The sequence below is a fragment of the Nannospalax galili genome, unplaced genomic scaffold (genome assembly GCF_000622305.1).
Source record: "Nannospalax galili isolate Female #2095 unplaced genomic scaffold, S.galili_v1.0 scaffold124, whole genome shotgun sequence".
Taxonomy (NCBI): domain Eukaryota; kingdom Metazoa; phylum Chordata; class Mammalia; order Rodentia; family Spalacidae; genus Nannospalax; species Nannospalax galili.
This window is the reverse complement of record NW_008352485.1, coordinates 2,446,132-2,455,317: the sequence shown is the minus strand read 5'-3', so window position 1 is coordinate 2,455,317 and position 9,186 is coordinate 2,446,132. Positions and strand designations below refer to the sequence as shown.

General features: G+C 40.9%; 1 pseudogene; it reads left to right on the top strand.

Annotated features, from left to right (window-relative positions):
• Window positions 1-884: 884 nt before the first annotated feature.
• LOC103747206 lies at window positions 885-1,693 on the top strand (annotated as a pseudogene).
• The last annotated feature ends 7,493 nt before the right edge of the window (window positions 1,694-9,186 follow it).

The window sequence follows — 9,186 nt, the reverse complement described above, 5'->3', positions numbered from 1 at the left end:
CCTAAACATACATGAACCATTTGATACTGCATATCTATGCAAAGCAGCATTTTCAATATTGATAACTGATTATAAAATCCAAATATTGATCAACTCTGAAAAATGTTGAAAATGCTCTGTATCCAGAAGTATCAAATATTCTGCCAAGACTTAATTTTTTATGTAAATTAACTCATTAATATGCAAAATTGTCTCAGCCTTTACTAAATAGTAAAATTATATGTATATCAAAGAATTGTTTTTAAATAATTTTCTTTATGATTTATTATGAGTTAACATTTGATCTGTATACCTATTTTATATACCTATATATATCTGGAGTAAAAATTCCTTCAGCACAAAGGAGTCATGAGTAGAAAATGTTTAAGTAGCCCTCCTATAGACAAAAATGTACTTTGTAGCCAGGTGTGGTGGCATACACCTTTAATCCCAGCACTTGGGAGGCTGAGGCAGGCAGATCTCTGTGAGTTTGAGGTTAGCCTGGTCTACATAGCGAATTCCAAGCCAGCTTGAGATACAGGAAGACCCTGTCTCAAAACGACAAAAAAAAAGCCACAAGAAGGATTTTGAATGCTTTCATCATAAAGAAATGATAAATGTTTGGGGAGATGTGTGTGTGTGTGTGTGTGTGTGTGTGTGTGTGTGTGCATGTATATAGATATATAGATATATTTAGCCTGATTTAACACTACATGATACATGTACTGATATCATGTGACACTCCATAAATATATACAATTTTAATTTTATATCAACATTTAAAAATTCTAAGAACTTTAGACATGAAATAATTATAAAACAATATATAAGTTAAAGTTTCTGGCTGATGGTCTCAGGTCAGGGTCACAGGGACACAAAGCCCACAGCCTGGACCTGCGCTGACTATGCTGTCCCGAGTGGTGCTTGCTGCCAAGGCCACAATGGCCCATGCCTGAAGAATGCAGCCATCCTGGGGCCAGGGGTATTACAGGCAACAAGGGCCTTTCACACAGGGCAGCCATGTCTCGCCCCGTACCACCTCTTCCTGAATATGGAGGAAAAGTGCGTCTTGGGCTGATCCCTGAGGAGTTCTTCCAGTTCCTTTATCCTAAAACTGGTGTGACAGGACCCCACATGCTTGGAACTGGGCTTAGCTTGTAGTGTCTGTCCAAAGAAATATATGTGATCACCCCAGAGACCTCCACCATAGCAGTAGCAGGGTTAATGGTCTATGTCATTAAAAATATGGTGCTTCTGTATTGGAGAATTTACTGACAAGCTGAATGAGCAAGAAATTGCTCAGGTAGACGAAGTAAAGCAGGCAAGCATCAAACAAATCCACGATGCAATTGACAGAGAGAAGGCACAGCAGGTGTTGGTTCAGAAGCACCACTACCTTTTTGACGTTCAGAGGAATAACACTGTCATGGCTTTGGAGGTCACTTACCGGGAATGGCTACATAGAGTATATAAGGAGGTGAAGAATTGCCTGGACTATCATATTTCCATGCAGGATATGATGTTGAAAGGAGCAAGAACACATGATAGACTGCATGGAGAAGTACGCAGGGTGCAAAGCATCTCTGCTCAGCAGGAAAAAGAAACAATTACCAAGTGCATCGATGATGTGAAACTGCTCCCAAAGAAGGCTCAAGTACAGCCTGCAGTGTACATGTATCTATCTCAATTGAGACAGCCAGAAACAGTTAACTGATGGAAATTTGTCTGTGCGACAGTTTTTCTGTATTGCTGTCTATTGAAATTAGCATACCTTTCCTAAGACGTGTTCAAAGTTCGTTCAGGGAATTAAATCTATTGGCCACTCAGATATTTCTGATCCTTACTATGTAATTTGGAATTGTTTTGAATAAGCAATTTGCAGCAACTTGATGCCTGACTAAAATCACCAAGTTACAGTTTAAATTTATAATTAATTATACTGTCTTGCAACAAAGTGACAATTGAAACAAACAATATACAAGTTAACTTCTTATTTCTTCTCTGCTAGTTACATGATTTGACTATATTTTAGGAAAATAATATAAATATAGTACCAACTTTTTGTGATGAAGAAACCTGCCTAAGATTTTTCCATGAGGTTTCCTGACATCTCTTTTGGAAAGCTATACAATCTTCTCTTTTTCCTAAACTTATAAGCCTAAATTCTAAGGCCTACCATAATAATTTATATCCATTTATGTTAAGAGTGGCTGGTGGACAAGATATTTATCAGTGATAACTCAGTGAAGTAATAAATTCAATGATGAAGTAAAACAAAAATAATCATAAATATAACCGGAGTTAACACACTGCAACCCTTGGGCCCACCAAGGTCATAATGAATTATTAATAACCAGATGAGTGGAAGTAGTGTGTATCTGATGGCCATCAGCTGGAGATCCACCTTGCCCAAAATTCCCAAGAATGATGGCATCATGGTTAAGAGCTTAACCAGGCTCCTGCTCAGTAATATCGGTAACTTAAAAATTGTGACCAGGTCTCTGTGAAGGTTAGAACTTGTTAAAAGGCCTAAGGCTTAGTACTGACTCCCCTTTCCTTGGTGGGAAATAAGAAAAGAATGAGCACTGACCCGGATAATAACGGGAAATAACTCTAGGGTAAGGAGAAGTGGACAGTGCCGATACAGAAATACTTCTCTTTTCTTTAGAATTTTCTTTGAGACTCAGTGTAGGTCCTGGGAAATGGTGTGCACATGTGCAGTTTCCTGTTGGATGCTCACAAGATGGATCTACAGCTCAAATGAGAAGAGTTGTTCTTAAGTACAAAGAGCAGACCAACCACCTCAGTTCCATCTGACACGGACTACAAGGATTACCTATCTACCTTTCTAACTATCAAGCATCTATCTATCTCTATCTATCTATCTATCTATCTATCCATCCATCCCTATCTATCATCTATCTCTATCATTTATCTACATCTATCATCTATCATCTGTCTATCCTCTATCTCTATCATTTATCTACATCTATCATCTGTCTATCATCTAGCATCTGGCTATCTATCATCTATCTACTTATCTACCTACTTTTATCCAAGGTCCTCCAACCCTGGTGTTATGGCAATCAACTGAGTAGCTCAGACTCTGAGGACAGCTCCAGAAATACTTAGAGGAATGGTCTTTACTGAGAGGAAAACAATGTTAGGAACTGAGGTATAAGACCCTTGTATATTTTACCTCGAATTAGGGAGAAATTAACATTTAACTTACAAGGAAGTTGTTCTTTTCCAAATTCTTACTCCCATTTTATCATTTGTAGAAGGCAGTGTGGGGGGTGGGCAGTGTTGGCCTGTCTCCACCCTCTTCCTAACGTCCTCATGGAATCATGTTTTATTCCTCGATATGGCCAATTTACCCCTAAGGCAGAATCTCAGGGCCCTCCCATCTGACTTTTTGTTTCCACAGGAGATGCCCTGCTTCCTGGCTTTTGGAGTCAGGCACCACTGGCATCACCTGACACTGTTAGGACAATCCTGCTCCATGCTGCAGGCTCTACTACCATAGGGGGGAGGATGCATCCCTTCCTGGGCTTGAAGAGCAACACAGACTGCTTCAGTACAGCTTCCTAGAGAGGCCCTCATTTGGGTGATACTTGGCACCTGCCCAGACATTATTACCAACCCAGTAAATTGTTTACCATTTAGTTCTAGTTCCTTGTGTGCGAGTTCCCTTAGCTGAAGCCATCTGGGGAAAGGTAAACAATGAGTCCTATCAATCATGTCACCCCTAAAGTTGCAACCACTGTCTCACTGTTGGCTGCCATCCAAATCCAGACTGCTCAACTTTTGACACAGCACAGTGAAGCTCTTCAAGTTCCTCAGAAATCTAAAATTTCACTCTTCCAAAATACACAGCCATGCAACACAACTCCTTGACACTGTGCACCTCCTTCCAGACCCTTCCCTCTACTGGAATGCCTTTCTATTCCCCATCCTGGAAGCCAGATGTGCCAGGGGGCCTTAGGCATTCATCAGTACATATAAAAATCAGGAGTTTTGTTCACGGCCATGTCTGACCACAGCCCACATAGGACAAACAATTCCTAAGCTCCTTTACCTCACCCATTTCCCATTTCCAATTTCCAGTGTAAAAGAACTCAACAACAAAGAACTGGGCCAAAATAAATAAACAAGATGGTAAAAATGAAGCAGTTACATAAGGATGAAATTCTCTATAAAGCTAGGATATCAACTTAAAAATATCAGAAATTGACAGCCACAACCAACTCAAGGCAATGCTAGTGAGTGACACACAGCATGGTTCACCCCAGAGAGAGGAATTCCAAACAAAGGTATGAAAACAGGAGACATGGGATGCTACTAAGAACAGCGGAGGGGGGAGGGTTCAGCAGTTAAGAAATGCAGTGAAGAGTTTTTAAAAAGGGTAGTAAAATTCCTTTGTAGTTTATAATTATCAGACTGGAAAAACCTTAATAATTCATGACAAGCACTATTAATCATGGTCTATTAGGTCCTTCATTATACTTGTGAAAATAACAATGTGTGTAGTTGTCCAGAATTTGCTCACTGAAATGTGCTCAGAGGACTTGGATACTTGAGTGCTTCACATCCTCACAGGAGGACCCCAGTGACCCAAGAGTGCACCATGGACCACCCTGGGAAAAATAGTATTCTACAAGGCACTTCCTACAAGGCACTTCCTGGTGACTATGCACTCATTTCCAGCCACTCTCTCTTCCTCGCATAGCTGCACTCTCCACTTTCTAACCCCTCCACCAAATTTGATATACACATACCTATACACACGCACACATACACATACCTATAGTCAGATTTCTGTCTCCAAATGCCCTTTCATGTGGGTCCATCCACTTCAATTGGCTTTTTAACCTCAACAATCAGCATAAAACCTGGTGGCAAGGTAACGACTTCATTTGTAAAAATGGGAAAATCTGGCACCTACCTCATAGAATGAATGAATGTGGGTTAAATGAAGATGCTTCAAAAGTTCCTTCATAGGGTCTGCAAGAAGCAACTTAATGAGCAGCAGCCCTGACCGTTCGGTCTGATTGCTGGAGACACCTGAGTAAGAACAGACACTGCAGGACTCTCAATAATCATCTAATCAAACTGCTGCCAAAATATTCCTAGAAGTATGAAGAAAGCGAAATGGTTCCCCCTGCCCCCCAGAGTAGTGTAAGTGCTCCTAAAAGCACTCAGTGCAAAATAAAGACTGTTCAAAGTCAAATTATTAAGATTTTTCACAATTCACATAAAAATAGATCAGAGTTTGGGCTGGAGAGATGGCTCAGCAGTTTTGGTTCCCAGCACCCACATGGCAGCTAACAACTGTCCACAACTCCAGTTCTAGGGGAATTCAATGCCCTCTTCTGTCCGCCTCGGACATCACATGACATAGGTGCACTTATGTACATGCAGGCAATACACTTAAACACATAAAAAATTTTAAAAATGATAAATAAAATATTTTAAAAATAGATCAGAGTAATTATGATTTGAGCTTGCTGAAGAACGGGGTGACTTTCACCTTATTTAGAAAAAGGGTGTCTGCAAATGTAATTAAGTTAAAGTTTTTGAGATGAGTTCACTCTGGATTATCCAGGTGGGCTCTGAATCCAATGATGAGTGTGTGTAAAGAGACAGAAGAGACGATGAGGGTCACAGGGGAAAAGGCCTTGTACAAACGGAAGCAGAAACTGGAGTAGTACAGCCACTGAGAACATCTGGATCACCAGAAAGAGGAGCAATGAGGGAGGGCACTACCGAGCCTTTCAGTGCATGTACACCTGGATTTGAACTGCTGACTTTCAGGACTGTGGAAGAATTTATTTGCATTATTTTAAGCTGCCAAATCCATAGTCATCTATTCTAGAAGTCCTGGGAAATACAGTGCAGCAATCACAGGCCTCCAAAGAAAGGCGGTTAGCTGCACAAATGCACACCTGTCCAGGGTAGGTGTAAGGCTAACAGGCCTCATCAGTTCCTAAGCAACAGTGTTAATCAACATTAAGTCTCTGTGACGAATGCCAGAGGAAAACAATTTAAAGGAGGGAAGATTTCTTCAGGCTTTCTGTCTCCAAGGTTTCAGTCCAGGCTTGTGGTAAAAAGAAAAGTCATCATAAGGGGGATTAAAGTTGCTCACCATACTGCAGAGAGAAAGTGACAAGAGCCAGACAGAGAGAGACTGTGGACAAGGCAAAGCTTCCAAGAACTCACTCCCTGGTGACATCCTCCAACTAGAACCTCTTCTGGAAGTTTCTATCACTTCCCAGTGATGCCTTCAAATCAAGAGTCCCACTATCCAATAGATGAATCCACTGATTAGATTAGAGCCCTCATGATCCAATCACCTGTCAATGATCGGCTGTTCCTGCTGGGCTGTCCAAGCCTTCAACCCCTGAGCCTTTGGGGGACACTTCATATTCAAACCACAACAGCAATGATTCAGAACTAAACACAGTGAACATTCCTACTTCCTGTTTCTAGAAGACAAGAAGAGGGGACAAGCACAGAAGAAAGTTCCTACAGGTTCTGCCAATGTGGGTCTGTCTTGTTGCCACTTTAATTGGTGCACAACCATATGCTCCTTAAAAGATTTGCAAAGCCAACAAGGAAAGCAGAAAACATTGCACAAAGGAAAGCTGATGGACACAAACGCCCAAACTAAACAGAAGTGTGGGAACAAAGCATGAGATCATTCCATGGTGTCCTCTGCACTGGCATCAGCATTGCAGGCATGTGGTCTTTTCACACAGGGTGCAACAATTCAAAGAGATGCCCAGGGACAGAGAGCATACAAATTTTCATAAACATCTTCATACAGATCTTTACATGTGTCAATTTTCATAGTACAAGCTCACATTTTTGTAAGTACGGCACTGATGCTTTTGCATTCTAAGGTCTGAAGTATGTGGCTAATAACTGTCATCAATTCCCATTCTGGAGTTGGGACCTGTGTTCTCCTAGTGCAAAACTAACAAACACAGCCTTCTACTCCAAATTCTCCTTACACAACTGCTACAGGACACAGCCAAAATGAAACCTTATCTAGAAAAAAATTCCAGAGAAAGCAATCAATAACCGAATCAGCAGCACACTATTCTCCAACTTAAGGACAGGGAGGGGGCACAAGGGGCACGGTGAGATGCCTCCGTGGGTAAAAGCACCTGCTGCCAAGCCTGACCACCTAAGTTTTGTCCCCTAGGACCACATGGTGGAAGGAGAGAACTCACCCCTTCAGGTTGTCCTCTCACCTCCACACATGTGCCGAGGAGCCTACACCCACCCTTCCAGTCCCCCTTACACACAAAATAAATATGAAAAAAAGGATTTTACAACTGGGTTGAGGAATTCCACCCACATCACAGTTTTTGGAGAATTTACTCTTCATTTTGTCACTGCAGAAACTCAATTAACCTTTGAAAATTAGTACTGAGTGGGAACTCTAAAACACCTAACATTTTGGAAAAGTTGACATAGAATCTGCCAGCCTTTCTGCAGGCCATCTCTTATTAAGTTGGGTTTATCACTGGCCTTAATTCACCGTTGGCCTCCAAGGTGAGTTTCTGGAAAATAGAAATGACCTGGATTTGATTGCCTTGGGTCCTCTCTCACAGATTCTGTGTTTGGGGAATGTTTCTTCAGAAGCAGCACTCCCAACAATGGAAAAAGAATAGTCTCACTTCCTAACTCTGTGATCAAACGCTAATATCCATGCCCAGACAATTCTCAAATATTATCCGCATATCAAGCACCAAGAGAATGATTTCCTTCCCCTACTTCCAGCCTTGCATTATTAAGAGTTCATTTGCTGGGCTGGGGATGTGACTAAGTGGTAAAGTGCTTGCCAAGCATGTGTGAGGCTCTGAGTTTGATCCCCAGCACTTCCAAAAAGAATTCACTTATTTACCCAACTAATACTTATAGAGAAGCTATTTTGGGCCAGATTGAGTTTGTAGGAGATTTAGCAATGTATTAAATAGAGCAAAGCCCTTCTTCATGCAATTTATATTCTAGTAGAGAGAAAGAATCTTTATGAAAAATCAGTAAAATATATAGTTATATCAGATAAATGCACTGGGCCACTACACCCAAGTGACCTATTTTTTTATAATTATTTAGTGTGTGTGTGTATTTCATGAGCACACATGCCACAACACAGGTGTGGAGGTCAGACGACAACTTGCAGGACCACTTCTCTCCCTCCATGATGTGGATGTAGGACCCAAGAGACCAAACTCAGGTCCCTGTCAGTGCCAGGCAAGCGCTCTACGCTAAGTCACGCCCCTATCCTCCAAGGACATTTCTTAATTTAACTGTTGCCAATTTTACCAGTCTAAGTCCTCTGTGTGTTGCCTCTGAATGGTCATCAAATTTAAATAAATTTCTGTTTTAACACTGTGTATGCATGCGGGGAGATGCTAATATTTATTAGGCATGAGCTGTTCCTCTGGGCACTGTAGTAGGAATAAGCTGTATTTGTTATCTGAGTTGATCTGTGTATCAGATAATATTCTCAGTTTACTGAGGAAGAAACAAATACTCGAGGAACTTGCTTAAGGTCAGACAGTACACGGCACGGCTGAAATTTGATCTCTGCAGACCACAATTATTGTCTTTCCTTCACTTGTAACCACTATTGGGATTCTTTTTTAAAAAAAAAAACAAACAAAAAACAAACAAACAAACAAAAAACAATCTGTATTTCCTTGGCTGATCAACCTTCATATATTTTGAACCATTCTTTGATGTTTTATATAGTAGAAATCACACTCTCCACCATCTAAAAGCAGCCTCACTTCATATTTCTCTACAACTTTAATACGAAATTAACCTATATTCAGTAGAATTGAGTAATTGAATGAAATATTTATAGCCTAAACTTACCACTAATTTTAAAACTAAAATGAAGACTGATGCTCACAATTGCCGGCCTCTTCCCCCGCCCCTTTCCTTTGCGTGTTTCTTTTGTGGCAGAATCTAAAACCTACATAGTGGAATGCCTAGGTGGCTATTGGGATTCCATAGGGCAGACTTATAAAACACAGCACACAGTGCACACAGCCCACAGAGGTAACCGTCTGTATGAACCAGACCTAGATAATTCCCAGACATTCTCAATTAAGGGTGTTCTTTTTCTGTTACCCCAATGACAGTTTCTAGGTCTGAGGAAGAGGAAAGCGTGCAGATAGACCAACAGTCCTT